General features: G+C 42.3%; 1 protein-coding gene across 4 annotated transcripts in view; it reads right to left on the bottom strand.

The window, feature by feature from the left end:
- SDK1 (sidekick cell adhesion molecule 1) overlaps positions 1-20,848 on the bottom strand; it is a 601,127-nt gene that overhangs the window by 370,932 nt on the left and 209,347 nt on the right. The gene's annotated exons all lie outside the window — the stretch shown is intronic.

Here is a 20,848-nt window from a genome sequence, read left to right on the forward strand (position 1 = left end):
CCCTCCTGAACCTTATTGAACCTTTTCACATACAGTATTTAAATGTTTCAATCATGTCCCCCCTTTCCCTTCTGTCTTCTAGACTATAGCCGCTCCGAGTCCTTGGAGAGGGGTGGCATACAAATCAAATCAAATTGATCAATCAATCATCTGATCAATCAATCAATCATCCGATCAATCGATCATCCGATCATCCGATCATCCGATCATATCATCGATCATCGATCATCAATCATCGATCATCGATCATCGATCATCAATCATCAATCAATATACAGATAAAGTTCATGAAGTCTTTCCTGATCAGTTTTATGCTTCAGACCTCCACCAGACCCTACTGCCATTCGCACATCTGCCACCTCTGGTGGTCCTTCAGGTTCATCCAGGTCTATCTCTCCTTCACGCTCACTCTCTGCATCAGCTGACAAAACCACTGGTCCAGTACACCAAGATGGGCCTGGCCCATCCTCTTCCGAATCTATCATGACCAGAGTTGGTGGAGGACCACTCACAACAGTGATGAAGTCAGTTCTCATCCCTGTCTCTTTCATCCCTGACATGAAGCCAAGTTGCTAAAATAACTTACAGAGATGCCCTAAAAACTCACGCCAGATAGTCATTCACAAATATTTATACGAAAAACTGTTACAAAATGGTGCTTGTTTAATAAAAAAAAAACACCACCAAAAAAATCTTTCCAAATCTCCAGGCTAAAAGAAACAGCACATTTTTGGGGGTGGGGTGGAAAATAATGCCAGGGAAAAAAAAATCAAAGGCAAGATTATCTCCAGAGGCTTCCGTTCTGTTTTTAGGATGTGTTTAGCTTTCTTAGTTTCAGATACCAAGAGGTGATGCAAGTTGTTAATTAACATGCTCAGCTGGGAAGACATTGGAGGGAGTAAAAAGTAAAGATGTTTACAAGTGACAGCTATAATTGTAGCTATAGTCATCGGGGATCACATCTTCTCAAAGGCTGAAGAAATATCTGATTCAAATGCACAAATTTCTCTTTTTCTAACAAAAGGGGCTCAGCGCTTTCCTTGTAAAACGTCTCCAGCTATTTCCGTTCTAGACATCACTTTTATTATTTACACAATACAGTTTTAAATTCAAATTGAAACCAAGCAATTAAAAAAAACCCAACAACATATAGAAGAGAATATTTATAGCTCAGAGTTAGAAACATAGAAACACAGGAGACTGACGACAGAAAAAGACCCCCTGGTCCATCTAGTCTGCCCTTATACTATTTCCTGTATTTTATCTTAGGATGGATCTATGTTTATCCCAGGCATGTTGAAATTCAGTTCCTGTGGATTTACCAACCACGTCTGCTGGAAGTTTGTTCCAAGCATCTACTACTCTTTCAGCAAAATAACGTTTTCTCACGTTGCTTCTGCCAACAAAGGTCCAAATAGTCAAAACTATGACCTTCTTAGTGGTAACATGTGGATGTTGGAGCATACAATGGATGCTTTCAAATTGTGAGGTTGGACAAGACTCTTGAGTGTCCTTTAGACTGCAAGGAGTTCCAATCAGTTGATCCAGAAGGACAGATCCTGAAGCTCAGCTAACTTTGGTCACCAAATGAGAAGAAGAAGACTCCTTGAAGAAGGCCCTGGTGTTATTTTGGATGGAGGTGAGATGGGTGTCAGGCCGAAAGCCATCATGAGGAGTTAGAGGCTTTGGCCTGCCACAGTAACACAGCATAAGGGAGTTGGGAGGGGTAGAAGAGAAGTTATAGCTACAACAAATTCCTTTCTCAGAGTCCAAGGTCATCTTTTGTTCTGAGTAAACTGTACGGAAGAGGAAGTAGTGAATCCCTGCACCGGACTGGTCCACGTGACTGCACTTGTGGGCTTGGGGATGTGAGATAAACCTGGGTGAAGTACTGGAGAGAAATTAGTCTCGGAATGGACAAAACATAACCAACACGGCTCTGCTAATAAATCGAATGTTTTGTGCGAGAAGTGGAGTGGATTCTGATTTTTTTTTCTCAGATGCTATTTGGGGCGTTGACAGTGGGGAAGGTGGAGCCATTTATTTATTCATTCCCATGTTTCTAATGAAGAAGAATATAGTCAAAGTTTATGATTTTTCCAGAAGATCCAGATGTTGGGAAAGACTGAAAGCAACGGGAGAAGAGGACGGAAGAGGATGAGACGGTTCATTGACTCAACAAACATGAATTTGGACAACTGTGGGAGACAGTCCCACAAAGCCAGACACAACTCAGGGACTGAACAACATCAATCTTTCAGCAACAGTATTTGACTGGCTCTTCCACAGCAGCCAGCTCCAGATGTTGTGCGCGTAAACAGGATGGAGGGAAGCCCTGCCACAATAATGCAAAATAAATCCTAATTCCAGCGTTGCGATGAATCAGAGAGGCTAGTAAAAATTCATGTCTCCACGTTAATGAGCATGATACATAATTGCCTGGTCTTTTTATCTAGCTTTCACTACACACACACAAACACACACACACACACACACACAATTCCGACTATGGAAATGTAAGGAGGTTAAGCAAAGAAAAGACAAACAAGCAAAAAGCTGCCAAACAGTTGTTCCATATTCCAAATCAGGCTAGCACAAACCCCATTAGGGAACTATATGAATAAAAAGTCTTTAAAGAGATGGTGGGGACACATACACCCTTCAAAGTATGGTAGCTTGCATTTTATGATCATTGATGACAAAGAAAGAAAAGCCGCTTGATGGATCATGTGACTCCAGAATAAAGCTTTGAGTTGTTGTTAAAATTCCTGGTAATGATCAGAAAAACACAGCTTTCATTTATAAAATGCACACGACTGTTTTGATGTGTCAGATTAATAACACGTCAAAACACCAACGGGGTATTTTATTGTACTTTATTTTATGAAGCTCAACCCAGAAGCTGTAGCCCCAGTGAGAAATGTTGGTACACCTACAAAAAGATATTGACAAAATTGAACGGGTCCAAAGACGGGCTACAAGAATGGTGGAAGGTCTTAAGCATAAAACATATCAGGAAAGACTTCATGAACTCAATCTGTATAGTCTGGAGGACAGAAGGAAAAGGGGGGACATGATCGAAACATTTAAATATGTTAAAGGGTTAAATAAGGTTCAGGAGGGAAGTGTTTTTAATAGGAAAGTGAACCCAAGAACAAGGGGACACAATCTGAAGTTAGTTGGGAGAAAGATCAAAAGCAACATGAGAAAATATTATTTTACTGAAAGAGTAGTAGATCCTTGGAACAAACTTCCAGCAGACGTGGTAGATAAATCCACAGGAACTGAATTTAAACATGCCTGGGATAAACATATATCCATCCTAAGATAAAATACAGAAAATAGTATAAGGGCAGACTAGATGGACCAGGAGGTCTTTTTCTGCCGTCAGACTTCTATGTTTCTATGTTTCTATGGTAAACTGGGCATTAAACGTATCCGAAGGGAAGGCTGGGTAGAAATTGGGATGTCCGAAATGAATGAAATACAATAATCAGAACGGCAACGTTGGTGCGATGTCACAAATTAAAAGAAATGCAGTTAGGGTTATTTTAATTTTTATTTAGTCAATTTTAGGTGCCTCTCAACACTGCAGTCTGCACAGGCTGATGGAAAAATTATTTAAACATTAAATTGCACTTATTAAACATTAAATTGCACTGGCTGCCGATCGGTTTCCGGTCACAATTCAAAGTGTTGGTCATGACCTTTAAAGCCCTACATGGCATTGGGCCAGAATACCTCCGGAACCGCCTTCTACCGCACGAATCCCAGCGGCCGATAAGGTCCCACAGAGTTGGCCTTCTCTGGGTCCCCTCGACCAAACAATGTCGTTTGGCGAGCGCCAGGGGAAGAGCCTTCTCTGTGGTGGCCCCGGCCCTCTGGAATCAACTCCCCCCAGAGATTAGAACGGCCCCCACCCTCCTTGTCTTTTGCAAATTACTCAAGACCCACCTTTGTCGCCAGGCATGGGGGAGTTAGGATATTCCTTCCCCTAGGCCATTACAAGTTATGCATGGTATGTTTGTGTGTATGTTTGGTTTTATAATAAGGGTTTTTAGTTGTTTTATTAAATTGGATTGTTACATGTTGTTTTTTATCATTGTTGTTAGCCGCCCTGAGTCTGCGGAGAGGGGTGGCATACAAATCCAATAAATAATAATAATAAAATAATAATTGTAATTGCCCCCGTCAACAGCCTCTGGGTAGCCTACAAAGGTGAAAACAGGATAAAAAGTATTCCAAACATTTACCCAAGTATCAAATGCCGTTTTCATGAAAACAATGCATGCTGTATGATGATTTATGAAATCCAGCGTATGAGGTAGGATTATGGCATGTATGTAGAAGCGTTCAATGCTACAATTGGTCTGGTCTTTCGTTTGCAAGAGCGGAATGAGATTTTTGTAGCCGTGGAGTATCTGGTAAGTTGAATGTATGATCAGCTCTCGCTCTTATTAATATGACTTAATATGACAGCTGCGAGAGCCATCGTGGGGCTTCCAAGTTTCGCCCACGTTTCTTCAACACTCCGTGGCTTGCATTGGCTGCCGATCAGTTTCCGGTCACAATTCAAAGTGTTGGTCATGACCTTTAAAGCCCTTCATGGCATTGGACCAGATTACCTCCGGAACCGCCTGCTACCGCACGAATCCCAGTGACCGATAAGGTCCCACAGAGTTGGCCTTCTCCGGGTCCCGTTGACTAAACAATGTCGCTTGGTGGGCCCCAGGGGACGAGCCTTCTCTGTGGTGGCCCCGGCCCTCTGGAACCAACTCCCCCCGGAGATTAGAATTGCCCCCACCCTCCCTGTCTTTCGTAAACTACTTAAGACTCATTTATACCGCCAGGCATGGGGGAGTTGAGTTGAGATAGCCCTTCCCCCTAGGCCATTACAAGTTATGCATGGTATGTTTGTGTGTATGTTTGGTTTTATAATAGGGGTTTTTAGTTGCTTTTATTATTGGATTGTAAATGCTGTGTTATTATTGTTGTTAGCCGCCCCGAGTCTGCGGAGAGGGGCGGCATACAAATCCAATAAATTATTATTATTATTATTATTATTATTATTATTATTATTATTATTATTATTATTATTATTATTTGGCTTCGGGAATGTGGCTTTTGCCCCTAAGCAGAAAGTACCTTTTATATGTGTCGCCGTGTGCGTGCGTTTGTGTTTGTGTATGTGTGTGTGTGTGTTAGCATTCCAATTGTTGGCTGTGTCTCGTAGTTTACATGACAAAGGTTATATTTGGAGTTGCTATGGTTTTGAGCAAAGCGCAGGATGAGGCAAGGATGCACTTGAGAGCTTGCATTCAGTCAAGTCCATTATGAGTGTTTGCGTCCTATAGCTGCCACGTGTTTCTCTCGGGAGATTAAAATAAAACCAGCACAAAGAGTTGACTTAGGGCGATAATGATGCCTCTTCAGATTGGAGGCAAACTTACCACCTTAGAAAAAAAATCCAGCCATGTTGCTATCTTGTTTTGGATCTGTCTGGCTGATGGATGGGGTTGGTTGGTTTTACAGTGGTACCTCTACTTAAGAACGCCTCTACTCAAGGACTTTTCTAGATAAGAACTGGGTGTTCCAGATTTTTTTGCCTCTTCTTAAGAACCATTTTCTACTTAAGAACCCGAGCCCGGAAAAATTTCCCAGGAAATTTAAGAGCGGCACGAAGGCCCGGCCAGTTTCCTGCCATTCCCCCTTTAATCCTGGCCATCTCGGGCTTTTCTGGGCTGCCAGAGGAGCCTTTCGGTGGCGCTTAAGGAGGCTTTGGCAACCCAGAGTGAATGAAGCATTTTCCTTTCTCTGGGCGCTTGGAGAGGGAATAAACTTCTGCCAGCGCCCAGAGAAAAGAAACGCTCCCTTCGCTCTGGGCAGCGACTGTCCTCCTCCTCTTCCTCCTCCTCCTCCCACCCAAATTCCGAGCTTTTATTTCTTTCCTAATGGGTTTGCACGCATTATTTCCTTTTACATTGATTCCTCTGGGAAAAATTGCTTCTACTTACAAACTTTTCTACTTAAGAACCTGGTCACGAAACGAATTAGGTTCTTAAGTAGAGGTACCACTGTATTTGGAAAGTTTACACTGCTGCGTACTCGCAAAGGGCAACTCAAGGCAGCTTACAGGCTATAAAAACACAATAAAGAAGAAATAAAAGGAAAGAACTGGGCATGGCTAGTTTAAAGAAAAGAAAGACGGGACAGGGGACGGGACATGATAGCAGCCTTCCAATATCTCAGGGGCTGCCACAAAAAAGAGGGAGTGAATTTATTATCCAAAGCACTTGACGATAGAACAAGAAGCAAGGAGAGGAGCAACTTACACCTAAGGAGAAATTTCCTCACAGTTAGAACAATTAAGCAGTGGAACAGCTTGCCTCCAGATGTTGTGAATGCTCCAACACTGGAAGTGTTTAAGAAGAGAGCGGATAACCATTTGTCAGAAGGGGTGTAGGGTTTCCTCTCTGAGCAGGGGTTTGGGCTAGAAGACCTCCAAGGTCCCGTCCAATTCTTCTCTTCTCTTCTCTTCTCTCCTCTACAGAGGAATCATTGAGTCTGTCATCTGCACCTCTATAACTGTCTGGTTTGGTGCTGCAACCCAACAGGACCGACACAGACTTCAGAGGAGAATCAGAACTGCAGAAAAAACAATGGCTGCCAACCTGCCTTCTATTGAGGACCTGTAGACTGCATGAGTCAAAAAGAGGGCGGGGAAAATATTTACTGACCCCTCACATCCTGGACACAAATTGTTTCAACTCCTACCCTCAAAACGTCGCTACAGAGCACTGCACACCAAGACAACTAGACACAAGGACAGTTTTTTTCTGAACGCCATCACTCTACTAAACAAATAATTCTATTCTACTAGTTTTTCTCATCATTCCTATCACCCATTTCCTCCCATGTTGACTGTAACTTGTTGCTTATATCCTAAGATTTTTATTAATATTGCTTCTTCGTTGCTTCTTTGACCCCTATGACAAAGTGTTGTACCACATGATTCTTGACAAATGTATATCTTATTTTATGGATGCTGAGAGCATATGCACCAAGACAAATTCCTTGTGTGTCCAATAACACTTGGCCAATAAAAATTCTATTCTATTCTATTCTATTCTATTATATTCTATTCTATTCTATTCTCTCCTCTCTTCTCCTCTTCCCTTCCCTTCCATCCCATTCCTTTCCATTCCATCCCTCTATTTCTTATTCTATTCTATTCTATTCTATTCTATTTCTCCTTTCCTCTACACTATTCTATTCTATTCTATTCTAAAATAATAACCCTCAATCCCTGATATGTGCCCCCATCTCTTTACTACTGTAATTGTTGTTGGTTAATAGAAGCATATTTTCTTTTGTTCAGCACCAGAAGGTGAATTTTAGTCAAAAGAATTTCTGGAGAGTGAAATCAGATGGAAGCCTTTCTCTCATCTTCTTTTGCAAATTGAGAGAGATCCGGTCCAGAGCACAAGTGATAAATCACAATTCCTATTCCGCACCAGCTCAAATTCTTTATCAAGAAGGCTTTTTAGATGCCACCTGACTCCGCGAAGCCAATAACCATCGCTGGCTCTTCTCATCACGGAGAGAATAAAAATGACCTTATGAACAACAACTATATGTGGTGCAAAAACAGAAATATTGTGCAAAGATCTGACCGCAACTGGGTGTCTCTTTTTCTGCTACCAGAATAGACTCTGAGCAGAATAAATTGAAACTCATTTTGTTTCTGTTAGCGTTGGATTGCTTTGGGGAAATAAATCACAGTAGCTTAGTTTATGTGTAAACCAATGGTGGTTTGCTACTGATTCACCCAGGATTGGTGGATTGGTAGCGTGGTGGTGGGATGCTCCACCCACCCACATGGATGTCATCACAGATGATTTGCACATGCGCAGAAGGTTCTATACATTTATCTATCTATCTATCTATCTATCTATCTATCTATCTATCTATCTATCTATCTATCTATCTATCTATCTATCTATTAGATTTGTATGCCGCCCCTCTCCGTAGACTTGGGGCGGCTCACAACATACAATAGAACAATTCACAACAAATCTAATAAATTTAAAAAACATTTTAAAACCCCATTATTAAACCAGACATACACACAGACATACCATACATTAAAAATATAGGCCCGGGGGAGGGAGGGGGAATGCCTCAATTCCCCCAAGCCTGACGGCAGAGGTGGGTTTTAAGGAGTTTACGGAAGGCAAGGAGGGTGGGGCCAGTTCTAATCTCCAGGGGGAGCTGGTTCCAGAGAGTCGGGGCTGCCACAGAGAAGGCTCTTCTCCTGGGACCCACCAGACAACATTGTTTAGTCGACGGGATCCGGAGAAGGCCAACTCTGTGGGACCTAATCGGTCACTGGGATTCATGCGGCAGCAGGCGGTCCCGGAGATATTCTGGTCCGATGCCATGAAGGGCTTTATAGGTCATAACCAACACTTTGAATTGTGACCGGAAATTGATCGGCAACCAATGCAGACTGCGGAGTGTTGGTGTAACATGGGCATATCTGGGGAAGCCCATGATTGCTCTTGCAGCTGCATTCTGCACGATCTGAAGTTTCCGAACACTTTTCAAAGGTAGCCCCATGTAGAGAGCGTTACAGTAGTCGAGCCTCGAGGTGATGAGGGCATGAGTGACTGTGAGCAGTGAGTCCCGGTCCAAATATGCATGTGCAAAAGTGCTGCGCACGAGTGTTCAGAGTTCCAAATGGGCAGTGAAGGTCAATGAAACCTACAACTGGTGTAAACCTTAAATTCTACTCGTTGCAAGTAGAATCATGCATGCGCGGAAGCAAAAAAAAGCCGAAAATTGGCAAAATCTCACCGAGGATGGGTAGAGTGTAGTACTGCAGGCCACTAAAGCTGACTGCTAGATCGCTAGGTCAGCGGTTCAAATCTCATCACTGGCTCAAGGTTGACATATCCTTCCAAGGTGGGTAAAATGAGGACCCGGATTGTGGGGGCAATAGGCTGGCTCTGTTTAAAAAGTGCTATAGCTAACATGTTGCAAGCCGCCCTGAGTCTAAGGAGAAGGGCGGCATAAAAAATCGAATTAAAAAAACCCCATATGCATGTTGGAGCTGAGCTAGGAGAATAGCTCGCGTGTCACCAGATATGGCTCCACATGCTACCTGTGGCACCCGTGCCATAGGTTTGCCATCACTGGCCTAAATCTTCAAGCATAGAAGGTCTGTCTCCTGGGATGTTATACAAAATGACGTTTTTGTTTGGTTTTGGGACTCTTCCGTCTTCCCCCATCACTTAAAAAAAATAAATAACAGCTGCACTTTGGCATGGAGTGCTTGACAGCCTTAGAAAAGAAACTTCATTTAGAACTTTGGAATAAATAAATGGATAAATAAATTGCATGGGATCCTGAACAGATGGCTATGTTATAAGCAGAGGCTAAATGAGATTCTGTTATGGTTTGGATTTTATTCTGTTATGATTCAACAACTTGGCATTATCTGATTTATCATGCAGCCTAGCTGGTAGAAGTAGCAAATATCTAATTTTCTTTTCTATTAGGGAAGGGGGGAGAAAAAAAGATATATTAGCAAATCGCAATGTTTGTCTTCTCCTAGGACTGATGTATGGGGTGGGGGGAAGTAGCAGAAACTTTTTTCAACTCTTAATTCCTCATATAAACACTCTCAATACGTCAGCCAAAAGTGAGTACACCCATCTTTTAGGCGTGCATCATTTGATGTGTCGTCTTGTAAAAAGCCAAACACAGACGAATACTCAGGATTATTTTTGAGATTTTTCTCTCTAAATTGGCACCCGGTCCAGGGAGGATTTCAGAGAGTTCCAGGGTTATATGTAAGCGAAAGCTACAATTACTCTACTGGCGACAGAACTCTGGTGCCACCAGAATATCTTGAATACAGAAGCACTAATAAGCCAATCATTAGTCTGAATGTTGTATTTTTCCCTGTGTTGATGTGCCCTGTAGTGTTTAGGAAAAAAATATGCAGGAAACCTTCATTATCTAAGACATTTTCTTTTTCTTTTGCGTTTCCAAGGTTTCTAAACAGAGAGTGGAGTTTGGTATCTCACATCGTCTGTGGTTTTAGCCTGTCCGCGCACATGTGCTCCCCCCAAAAGGAGGGGTATTTGGCACATATAATGATAATAATGATAATAATGATAATAATGATAATAATGATAATAATGATAATAATGATAATAATGATAATAATGATAATAATGATAATAATGATAATAATGACAACAACAACAACAACAACAACAATAATAATAATAATAATAATAATAATAATAATAATAATAATAATAATAATAATTTATTAGACTTGTATGCCGCTCCTCTCTGAAGACTCGGGGCAGCTCACAACAACAATGGAACAATACAGATACAAATCTAATAATTAAAAACTGTAACTAAAACCCATTACCCTAAAAAACAATCAATACTACACAATCATAACCACACGTAAATTTCTATTGGCAGAAGGATTATCCCACACCTGGCGACATGACAGTTTGAATCTCCGGAGGGAGTTGATTCCAGAGGGCCGGGGTCACCACAGAGAAGGCTCTTCCCCTGGGCCCCGCCAAACGACATTGTCTGGTTGATGGGACCTGGAGAAGGCCGACTCTGTGGGACCTAGCCGGCCGCTGGTATTCATGCAGCGGGAGGCGGTCCCGTAAGTAATCTGGTCCGTTGCCATGTAGGGCTTTGTAGGTCATCACCAACACTTTGAATTGTGTCCGGAAACTAATCGGCAACCAATGCAGTCCGCGGAGTGTTGGAGAAATATGGGTGTATCTAGGAAGACCCATGATTGCTCATGCGGCTGCATTCTGCACGATTTGAAGTTTCCGAACACTTTTCAAAGGTAGCCCCATGTAAAGAGCATTGCAGTAGTCGAACCTCGAGGTGATGAGGGCGTGAGTGACCGGGAGCAAAGACTTCCTGCTTGAAACTGCTTCAGAGTAGTTGATATACCAAATAGACCAGTGTTTCCCAACCTTGGCCACTTGAAGATATCTGGACTTCAACTTCCAGAATTCCCCAGCTGGGGAATTCTGGGAGTTGAAGTCTAAATATCTTCAAGTAGCCAAGGTTGGGAAACACTGAAATAGACAAACCTGGTGAAAAAATCAGCTGTTTGGGAGGCTTAGGCACTTTCATCAACATTACACTTTGAAGAATAAACTCTCGAAAATTACTGCGAAAAAGAGAATGGCCCACCAGGGCCCACCAGGGCCCATAGTATGCCTGACCCAACATCCTTGGATGCAAGCCACAAATATTTGCCTTATGTTTTTCTCTCTCCTGGCCAGCCTGAACTGCTTGTTTTAGGCAGACAGGTGTGCCCTTTGCCTTTGGTTTTCCTGCTGTGTTTAATCACAGCTCTAGTGTTAAAGAGGATGCAAAAGACATTATTATTTCGGGCCCAGTTTCTGACACTATCTTAATAACGTATGTATGAGACCAAGAGTGCCATCTGGCAGGAAGCGAACACAATTCCCTGTCTGGTGACCCTCGTTTTTCCTCCTTGCTTCCTTTTCGTTCCTGGGGTCATTTCCAATAATTCACCGAGGATTATGTTGCCTTCTGCTTGTTTCCCTCGAGAGTCAAGTCAGGGGCACACTGGTGCATGGTTGTCTTTTTCATATTTATGTTTCTGAGCTGCTGATCCAGTTCTACAAAGGAATTGTTGAGTCTGTCATCTGCACTTCTATCACTCTGCAACCGAACAAGACTGAGGCAGAGTTCAGGGGAGGATCAGAACTGCAGAAAAAACAATTGCTGCCAACCTGCCTTCCATTGAGGTCCTGGATACTACATAAAAAGTGTTGGTCATTACCTATAAAGCCCTTCATGGCACCGCACCAGAGTATCTACGAGACCGCCTTCTGCCGCATGAATCCCAGCAACCGGTTAGGTCCCACAGAGTGGGCCTTCTCCGGGTCCCGTCAGCAAAACAATGCCGTTTGGCAGGGCCCAAGGGAAAAGCCTTCTCTGTGGCGGCCCCGGCCCTCTGGAACCAACTCCCCCCGGAGATTAGAATTGCCCCCACCCTCCTTGCCTTTCGTAAGCTCCTTAAAACCCACCTCTGCCTTCAGGCATGGGGGAACTGAGATATTCTTTTCCCCTAGGCCTTTACAATTTATGCATGTTATGTTTGTTTGTAGGGATGTTTGGTTTTTACAATAAGGGTTTTTAGTTGTTTTAGTTTTGGATTTATATGATGTTTTTTATTACTGTTGTTAGCCGCCCTGAGTCTACGGAGAGGGGCGGCATACAAATCCAATAAATAAATAAATAAATAAAAATATGGCAGTGAAAATATTTACTGACCCCTCACATCCTGGACACAAACTGTTTTAACTTCTACCTTCAAAACGTTGCTACAGAGCACTGCACACCAAGACGACTAGACACAAGAACAGTTTTTCCTGCACGCCATCACTCTGCTAAACAGATAATCCTCTCACCACTATCAAACTATTTACTAAGTCTGCACTACTATTAATCCTCTCATTGTTCCCATTGCCCATCTCTTCCCACTAATGAGTGAAAGACTGTAATTTTGTTGCTTGTATCTTTACAAGTTATATCGACTGGTTCCTAATATGATTGGATTGCTTATTTGTACCCGGACTGTCATACACAAGAACAAGGGGGCACAATCTGAGGTTCCTTGGGGAAAAGATCAGAAACAACGTGAGAAAATATTATTTTCCTGAAAGAGTAGTAGATGCTTGGAACAAACTTCCAGCAGACGTGGTTGGTACATCCACAGGAACTGAATTGAAACATGCCTGGGATAAACATAGATCCATCCTAAGATAAAATACTGGAAATAGTATAAGGGCAGACTAGATGGACCATGAGGTCTTTTTCTGCTGTCAATCTTCTATGTTTCTATTAAGAGTTGTACCTCATGATTCTTGATGAACCATTTTTCTTTTATGTACACTGAAAGCATCTGCACCAAGACAAATTCCTTGTGTGTCCAGTCACACTTGGCCAATAAAGAATTCTATTCCTATTCCTAATTCTATTCTATATACATTCATCTGGTGCAAAACTCTTAATCCTGGTCTGTTGCAGCCCAGGCTTTTAGGTAGAAAACCTGAGCTACATCACAAATTATCTGAATTTTATAGCAGTTTTCAACAAAATAATCTCATTGTTCTTGGGGAAAGGCAGCTTGTATTTCCAAGGAAATCTCGTTGTAATGCAACAAATGCAAATCTATTCTAGGTACACCTTTGGGAAGTATTTCAAATTTTTCATTCCCCAGCCACAAATTATTTATGGGGGAAAACCATTAATAACCCAAGACTCTTTGGGAAAAGACTGCATCTCCTATGAAGATTAACGAAGCTATTGAAGTCTGAGAAAGGCATTCTTTTAAGATTCCTCTTTCTTAATCATCATACAGAGGCAAGCAAGCACCTGCTTTTAATATCTTCTGCCCAGTGAGTGGCTTTTTAATTTGCAGTTTCACATCTTTGATCTGCTTGTACCAAACAACTTTAAAAAGCTGGTCCACAAGTTGTCATCCGCCGTCCACAAGTTGTCATTCAATGTTCCTTTTATTTAATTTTCATCTACTTCTTTACAAACCTAATTAAATCAACAGACTGTGCCTACCCTTTCGTGGTCCAAAGTCCTATCTACCTTCTGCTTTGTCCTTTCGTCAGGGCTGAGGGTCAGTTTGGCTCAAGAACAAAAAACCCTTTCCAACCTTCACCCAAATCTAAAAAGAGAATATCTTTTGACGCCCTCTTCTTTCTCCACTTTCAGAAGATGGCATCATAAAAGCACGAGGCAATTAAGTTTCTTGCTCCAGGGGGATGGTTTACAATGGCATGCGAGAGTTACAAAACAATGAGGTCAGAATTGCACCATAAACCCATATCATCTACCAGGATAAATGGAAGCCTTCAATTCAACAGAAATCCTTCTTACTGATTTTATCCCTTTAATGACCGGATCAATTAGCTGATGGACTACAACTAATGAGATTAATTGATTCAAATCGAGTTGGCCATCTTGGTAAATCCAATGATTTGACTCTCTCTCTCTCTCTCTCTCTCTACAAGAAGAAGATAGAACATAGCACAATAGAGTTGGAAGGGACCTTGGAGGTCTTCTAGTCCAACCCTCTGCTTGTGCAGGAGACCCTATGCCTTATCAGGATCGAGTCTGAGCCTGTTGACACCCATCCAAACCCCAACAGCCTCCAGACACTGGCACATCACTTCTACTGCTTCACTGAATGGACACAGGGCGATCTATTTTCATCTGGATCCTCGCCTCACCACAGGACAGGATTGGGCAAGCCCTCACTAAAGTGCCCCTTTGGGGACCCCCTAAGTGCACTACATTTTTAAAGAACTATATTCTCAGCAGGGTTTTTCTATGCCATAATTCAATTTGTCCTACCAAGTAGGGTACATTAGGAGTTAGTCTAGGTGGTAAAGCAGTTAGGTTCGTGCTAGAAAGCTGGGAAGAGAAAGATAGCTGAATTCTAAATATTGATGCTGCTCTGGTCCTGGTTTCATGGCCATGTTTCAATCCATTTTTCCTTTTTTCTCCATGCCCGGAAGACATTCTGTTAAGACTGCAGGGAATATAGACAGACTGACTCTTGAGAGATTCTTCCCCCTTTTTTGTCTATCCTTTTACTAGCATACAATAACCAGACAATAGTTCTACTTCAATTGCTGGCTTTCTCTCAATTCCTTCCACGGACAGCTCCTGAAAATCACACATCCCATGCGTTCGGGATAGGCGCCGTTCCCATGAACCTTAGAACGCACATTGTAATAGCTGTGCTTTTCTTTCCCGCTTGTCACATCTTCTCGGAAGCCCTATTTCCCTCTGTTGTGTTTTCAGGTTTGTCCATCCCTTCTGAGGCTTAATGGAAGCCCAGTGGCGCTCCTGACACCTATCACAAAGGAAGGCCCGAGACAAACCGTGGCTAAATAAGATTTTAATAGGCAAACTGGCGAGAGGGATAATTCGGCTGTATTTGCAGGATCACAAGCTCTAAGGCAAATGAAAGGAAACTCCGCTTTGGGTGTATTTTAAAACCTTGCGGTCACCCTGCAAACATGAAAACAAGCGGAGACGTCCACCTTTCGCAAAGCGGGCCTTGAGCAGCAATAAAAGGGGGTATGATTTGGAAAAATGACAGGTGTGGTCTTTGAAACACGGCTTTTATTCGGAAATCTGAAAGCAGCATCACCCGCAGAGCCGTGCTATGCTATCTTGAAACCATAAGCCAGAAAGAGCATCTTATAGTGGTAGTGATAGTAATTCTTCCTTTTCCTAGAAGTAGAGGGGGGGGGAAGCCAGTTGGGCTAGTGGTTAAGGCACCAGGCTAGAAAGAGGGAGATCCCGAGTTCTAGTCCTGCCCTAGGTACAAAAGCCAGCTGGGTGACTTTGGGCCAATCACCAGGAGACAGTGAGTTCTAGTCCTGCCTTAGGCATGAAAGTCAAGTGAGTGATTTTGGGCCAATCAAACAAGGCAGAAGCCCCAGGATCAAATCCCAGTAAGGGTATGGCTAGCTGATGAGGCCAGAACAAGGCCAAAATAGTGCTATCCTAGTCTCCCTTAATTTAAAAAAAAAGTCAGCAAAAACATGTGGTACATACACACACACACACACACACATACATATCACATGCTTTTGCTGAATTTGAAAATTAAATTGAATATATATATATATATATATATATTAACTCTACTCTATCTCATCAAATCTGTATCTATATCTGTCTGTCACTGTCTTTCTATCTGCCTGCCTGCCTGCCTGCCTCTCTCTCTCTCTCTCTCTCTCTCCATCCATCCATCCATCCATCCATCCATCCATCCATCCATCCATCTATACACAGAGAGAGAGACACACACACACACACAATGATCATAGAAACATAGAAGTCTGACGGCAGAGAAAGACCTCCTGGTCCATCTAGTCTGCCCTTATACTATTTCCTGTATTTTATCTTACAGTGGATATATGTTTATCCCAGGCATGTTTAAATTCAGTTACTGTGGATTTACCAACCACGTCTGCTGGAAGTTTGTTCCAAGGATCTACTGCTCTTTCAGTGAAATAATATTTTCTCACGTTGCTTTTGATCTTTCCCCCAACTAACTTCAGATTGTGTCCCCTTGTTCTTGTGTTCCCTTTCCTATTAAAAACACTTCCCTCCTGGACCTTATTTAACCCTTTAACATATTTAAATGTTTCGATCATAATATGAATGCCTTGCACAGTTTTAATTGCATCCCAGGGGATAAAGAGGGGTTCACTCAGAAGGGCAACACTGCCATGCAAGTCCATGAGTACAAGGCTCTGGGACGGAACTTCGCAGTATCCTATGTCTCCGCTGCAACCATTTTCTCCATCCCCCCCCCCAAATGTATAGTACAAACGGCAGGTTATATTTGGATCTTGCTAAAAAAACAAAAAGGGGGGGGGGGGGCTAACCAGATCTTCTTGTTTCCCCCTGGTTATTAATGACAGGAATGATTAGGTCTTTCGACACGTGCAAAATTTGGTTCCGGTTACCATAAGGTAGTTCGATATGTATATATTTGTATTTTTAATTGGAAATCAATCCCCCTTCCCCGTGCTTGCGTCGATATTCCTGGAATGAAGCGATAAGGACCCCTCAAACGTTTCCAGTTCCATCTGCCGGGGCTTTTGTGCGCTGGTGGTACCGTTGCATGAATGTGAGCGAGGAAAGCGGGCTCCTCATTACAGAGTGAAGTGGATAATGGGAATCCGTAAGTGAGGGTGATGGAACTGTGTGTACTGGCCATTAACTCGGTAATAGCATCTCTCCTTCTCCAGATGAGGGATTCTCTGGCACCAGCATTTTGCCAGGTTGCCTGAGCGAATCCTGCCAGCCTTCCCAGCAGTGAGGTCTGCAACTTGAGAGATAACTCTGAGACAGACGCGAGGCAGGCTGGGCCCTCTGTTCTTGGCACGTGCCGTGGTTGGCTTCTCCCCTCGCCAACAAGATTGAGGTGCAAGAAGCCGATGCTCAGCCAGAAAGAAGGCTGAGGTTTAACTAGCTAGTTTATATTTAGGTCAACTTTACAATAGTTGGTTGCTTAAGATAGATGGATGGATGGATGGATAGAGATAGATAGATAGATAGATAGATAGATAGATAGATAGATAGATAGATAGATAGATAGATAGATATATTGAAGATGAAGAAGACAGAGAGTTATGATAGATATAGGTAGGTAGGTAGGTAGGTAAGTAGGTATGTTGATAGGTAGGTAGGTAGGTAGGTAGATAGATACTTAGATAGGTAGATAGGTAGATAGGTAGATAGGTAGATAGGTAGATAGGTAGATAGGTAGATAGGTAGATAGGTAGATAGGTAGATAGGTAGGCAGGTAGATAGATAGGTAGATAGATAGATAGGTAGATAGATAGGTAGATAGAGATATTGAAGATGAAGAAGACAGAGAGTTATGATAGATATAGGTAGGTAGGTAAGTAGGTATGTTGATAGGTAGGTAGGTAGATAGGTAGGTAGATAGGTAGGTAGATAGATAGGTAGATAGATAGATGATAGGTAGGTAGATAGATAGATAGATAGATAGATAGATAGATAGATAGATAGATGATAGACAGACAGACAGACAGACAGACAGACAGATAGATAGATAGATGATAGATAGAATGATGATAAAGATAGATAGAAAGATTTGATATAGAGAGACAGAGAGATGGGGATAGAGATATAGAGATAATATAAAATATATAGGTGTGGCTGCAATAGGGTATAGGGGAGATATGATGTCAATCTTCCAGTGTCGGAGAGGCTGCCCGAAAGAAGAGGGGCTCAACCTATTCTCCAAAGCACTTGAAGGCAGGATAAGAAGGAACAAATGGAAACCAATCAAGGAGAGAAACAACCTAGAACTAAGGACAAACTTTTTGACATGTAGAACAATTTGGGTGCTTCAACACTGGAACTTTACAAGAGGAGATTGGCCCACCCTTTGACTAAAATCGTTGAGAGTTTCCTGCCTGAGCAAGGAGTCAGACTAGAAGACCTCCAAGGCCCCTTCTAATTCTGTAATTCTGTTCTGTTCTCATGAGGAGCAGGAGAACACCTTACAAGGCTAAGGTTTTTAGGTCTGCAATTCCAGAATTGTTTGCTAGAGAGCGAGAGCTGGACATTCCTGGATGTTGTGTAAGATGGAGAGATTTTTTTTTTTTATGATAGGTGGATTCCTGCACGGAGCGGAGGCTTGAACTCTTGGATTTCAATGACCCCTTCCAAATCAATTATTGATTGTTGAGCACAGGCCTCTACTGCAAACCCCCAAGGAATGCTAAAATCAAGGATAAAAAGCATTCTGTTTTACATACCATAATTTGGGAAGCACAGCTGCAGATCTGGTGGTTTAAAAACGCAAATACAGAACAACCTCTGATCACAAATGCTTCTGATGACAAACAAACTAGGATATTACATGTATCACTGTTCTGTCGAGCTCTCTGGTAGAATCCTCCCAAAAATGCACAGATACAATTTCAGACACACACACGTTTGAAAATTCAAAACAATGTTCTTTATACCGAAAATGCAAATAAACTAAGCCCTGTTTTTGTATAGCAAAGAGCACTTTGTCTCCAAACAAATTGGTAATTTGTATAAGTCCCTTATCAGTACTGTGATACTTAGCTTGCAGCTGGGAGGCAATTCACAGTCCTTCTTCTTTCACAAAGTGAAACACACTTTGCTCTGGTTTAGTTTCAAAGTGGGGGAAAATCAGCACACAAAAGGTTAAAGTCAGTAAAGCAGTCATGAAACACCACGATCAGATAATCCTCCACAATGGCCAAACCCACAGGCTGCTATTTATAGCAGCCTCTCTAATCACCACAGCCCCACCCAACCACAGGTGGCCTCATTTTCTTTGATAATAATCTCTCAGTTGTTGTTGCCTATGCATCGCTCTCCGCATGCGTGGCTGTATCATTAACTCTTGTTCTGAATCCAAGGAGGAGCTAGAGAATTGATCTCCTTCTGAGCTGTCTGCCACACTCTCCTCCTCCCTGTCACTCATGTCTCCTTGGTCAGAGGAGCCTTCATCAGCATATTCCACTGGGGGGGGGGGGCAAAACAGGCCTGCAGCATGTGGATGTCTCCCCCACATCCACAGTACTTGGGGCAGGAGCTGGGGCAGAGCTAACCACAACAGTATCAAAACTATTAACTCTATACTAACCAAACTATTACACTAGATGACTATCACAGACCAACCAACTCACCACTATCAGATCACAAACCAAACCTATGCAAAGGTGCAGTACAATATATACAAGTATTAACCAATCAGGTTGTAGAACAGATTGCATCATTCTGTTCAAAGCAACTTTTGAGTTCACGCCTCCTCTTTTTCTTTCTTTCTTTTCCTCCCATTTCCTTCGCCTGCAATTGACAACCAGGGCATAAATAGCTGTGTAAATAACTCTTTCCGAGATGATAAATCTTACGCAACCAGGAAGACGGGCCGTCTCGGAAGGGCTACAAAATTCTTTGCTGATTTCGCTGCGCCAGGTTTAAGGACACCTGCCGAGACTTTATTTACGATCACCATCTCAGCAATTCTGTCTTTAGGTCTCCCAGTTGTCCAAGGCAACCCGGCCATCTCTCCCCACCTTTTTTATTCCCCCACTTCCTGGAACACTATATTTTTATTTTATGTAATCTCACTCATTGGAAATTACTCCTCTTCTCTGAGCCGTTCGCATGAGCCATGAAGCTTTATAGGATAATATAACTGATTAATTCTCCTAGCAGTTTGGTTTCAAGGAGGACTTTTTAGAAAGGCCATTTGGGGTGGGGGGTGTCTGTTAGATTTGCACGAGAATGACAACTCTGGCAGGAAAGCAGGGGTAGGTTCTAATTTACCTCGCCGCCAGTTCGCTTCCTCCCACGCCACGCATTTGTCCATGCATGCATAGTGGTTCGGTTCTGCAACCCAACAAGACCGACACAGACTTCAGAGGAGAATCAGAACTTCAAAAAAAACAATGGCTGCCAACCTGCCTTCCATTGAGGACCTGTAGACTGCACAAGTCAAAAAGAGGGCGGGGAAAATATTGACTGACCCCTCACATCCTGGATACAAACTGTTTCAACTCCTACCCTCAAAACGTCACTACAGAGCACTGCACACCAAGACAACTAGACACAAGAAAAAAATCTTTCCCCAAATGCCATCACTCTGCTAAACAAATAATTCCTTCAACACAGTCAAACTATTTACTAAGGCTGCGTTATTATTAATATTAGTTTTTCTCATCTTTCCTATCACCCATTTCCTCCCACTTAGGACTGAATGACTGTAACTTGTTGCTTGTATCCTTATGATTTATATTTATATGGATTGTTTCCTGATGGCTTATTTGAATCCTATGACAATCATTAAGTGTTGTACCTCCTGATTCTTGACAAATGTATCTTGTCTTTTTATGTATACTGAGAGCATCTGCACCAAAGGCAAATTCCTTATGCGTCCAGTCACACTTGGCCAATAAAGAATTCTATTCTATTCTATTCTATTCCATTCCATTCCATTCCATTCCATTCCACAGTATTTTCTATTCTATTTTCTATTCTATTCTATTCTTTCATTGCTTATGACACTCATTAAGTGTTGTACCTCATGATTCTCGACGTGTATCTTTTCTTTTATGTCCACTGAGAGCATCTGCGCCAAAGGCAAATTCATAGAAACATAGAAACATAGAAGACTGACGGCAGAAAAAGACCTCATGGTCCATCT

The sequence above is a fragment of the Erythrolamprus reginae genome, chromosome 9 (assembly GCF_031021105.1).
Source record: "Erythrolamprus reginae isolate rEryReg1 chromosome 9, rEryReg1.hap1, whole genome shotgun sequence".
Lineage (NCBI taxonomy): Eukaryota > Metazoa > Chordata > Lepidosauria > Squamata > Dipsadidae > Erythrolamprus > Erythrolamprus reginae.